The sequence below is a fragment of the Bos taurus genome, chromosome 3 (genome assembly GCF_002263795.3).
Source record: "Bos taurus isolate L1 Dominette 01449 registration number 42190680 breed Hereford chromosome 3, ARS-UCD2.0, whole genome shotgun sequence".
Classification (NCBI taxonomy): domain Eukaryota; kingdom Metazoa; phylum Chordata; class Mammalia; order Artiodactyla; family Bovidae; genus Bos; species Bos taurus.
In genome coordinates this window covers 27,896,092-27,898,432 of record NC_037330.1, presented here as the reverse complement: position 1 = coordinate 27,898,432, position 2,341 = coordinate 27,896,092, and the positions used below count along the sequence as shown (strand labels likewise).

Sequence of the window (2,341 nt, the reverse complement as noted above, 5' to 3'; positions counted from 1 at the left end):
CCACAGCTCACCTAATGATATTTTTTCCATTGTTCCCAGTCAGCTCCAAACCTATTGTGTGCAAAGCCCATTTTCCCATGCATCTAAATGATAGACACAGGCTATGAAATTCTTTATTCTATTTGTAGCAGCTTATGCAGGTGCAGCCAAACACAAAGCTTCAGGACGAACTGTACACAAACTTTACAATGTGGGAATTGAATTTAAAATATGAAACATAAAATCTACACAAAACTGATAAAAATCAAGCACAGATATCAGGACTGAAACTTATAACCCATGTGTGAAAGGGAGTCTTGTTTCCTTTCAAGTGCTTTATTCTGCTATAGAACAGTCGAAATGAAGATGGAAAGCTTTGTGGTTAGTTTAAATTATACACTCTGTAGATACTATACCAATTTTAAAAGTTACACATAGACCAACAGATGTCCATCAGTTCATCTGGGTTGACCAGACGCTCCAGCTGGATTGCGGAAAACAAACCAGGCCAATGTGGAAAGAAAATCCACCTGTGCAATTTGTTTGCAGAGTTTACTGACCGGCACATTGCACTCCTGGTCCATGATGGCTACTGCTTTCTTCATCAGAGCTATCATTATAGGCTTCATGCGCCTGGCTGCCTCCTGAGCCCCGAGTGCTATCAAATTCTTGAAGCTCTACTTCCTCAGTGTCTCCAATAACATTTGGAACTTCTGGTCTAAATGGCAGAAGATCTTCTAATTCAGAAAGTTTATCTGGGTTGATCTAGTTGTTTTCAGGAAACTGCACATCAAACTTTATGTAAAGATCACCTTTTTCAAAGGGATTACGATATTGTAGCATTCCTTCACCTCGAACTACACGAACACATCCTGGTTCAATTACTTTGCCGGGGGGTATTTCACCACAATCTGACGTCCATCAAGGTGCTTAAATGGGAACTGAAATCCTCAAAGAGCTTCAGCAAGTCCTATCTTATATGTCATGTGCAAATCATTCCCATCTCTCTGGAACACCTCATGCTCTTTTTCTTGTAGCAAAAGAACAATGTCTCCTGGTTCCACTCCTGGGGCCTGGTCTGCTTCCCCAGTAAATGTAATTCTCTGTCCATGTTTCATGCCTTTGTCTAAGTGGACTTCAAGAATCTTGACTTCTTTCATCACTTTCCTCCCTTCACATTTTTTACAGTGGTCCTTTTCATTAATTACCTCTCCTTCTCCATCACAGTCAGAACACACAGACTGCATCTGCTGTACCATCCCTGGAGCCAGCTGTCTGATCATGATGCGTAAACCTCGACCCCGACAAGCACTACACTTCTGAACAGCTCCAGACTTCCCACCTTGGCCACTGCATGCTCTACAGAGTACATTCTTGCTAAGTTGTAGTTTGGTTGTCCTGCCATTATACAGGTCTTCTAAAGATACTTTGAGTGGGTGCATCATGTCTTCTCTTCTGCCATTTCGACTTCTGCTCTGATTACCCATGAAGCTAAATAATCCTCTACCAAAGATGTAAGAGGAAATATCGTCCATGCCACCACCTCCACCAGTACCTTCCCGAAGACCTTGTTCTCCATATCTGTCATATAGTTTGCACTTCTCAGGATTTGATAGTACTTCATATGCAAAACTTATTTCTTTGAATTTGTCACCAGCATTTGGATTCTTATCAGGATGGTATTCTTCGGCTAACTTTCTGTATGCCTTCTTCAGCTCGTTCTCGCTGGTGCCAGGCGGGACGCCCAGGATGTCCTACAGTTTCATGTCGGCCACGTTCGCCATGGCGGCTGGCCGGGCAGCGCTCAGGAAAGAAGGCGGAGAAGGAGGAGGAGTGGAGCCGGGCCCTAAGCAGCGGCAGAGGTGGCGGCGGCACAGGTGGAGCCCAGGTACTACTTTCATTGCTTCAAAAATTGGTGGGAATGCAAACTAGTACAGCCACTATGGAGAACAGTGTGGAGATTCCTTAAAAAACTGGAAATAGAACTGCCTTATGACCCAGCAATCCCACTGCTGGGCATACACACTGAGGAAACCAGAAGGGAAAGAGACACGTGTACCCCAATGTTCATCGCAGCACTGTTTATAATAGCCAGGACATGGAAGCAACCTAGATGTACATCAGCAGATGAATGGATAAGAAAGCTGTGGTACATATACACAATGGAGTATTACTCAGCCGTTAAAAAGAATACATTTGAATCAGGTCTAATGAGGTGGATGAAACTGGAGCCTATTGTACAGAGTGAAGTAAGCCAGAAAGAAAAACACCAATACAGTATACTAATGCATATATATGGAATTGAGAAAGATGGTAACAATAACCCTGTGTACGAGACAGCAAAAGAGACACTAATGTATAG

At 43.2% G+C, this 2,341-nt stretch overlaps 1 pseudogene; it reads right to left on the bottom strand.

Moving 5' to 3' along the window:
- Positions 1 to 526: 526 nt before the first annotated feature.
- On the bottom strand, positions 527 to 1,801 carry LOC782058 (dnaJ homolog subfamily A member 2-like; annotated as a pseudogene).
- Between the last annotated feature and the right edge of the window lie 540 nt (positions 1,802 to 2,341).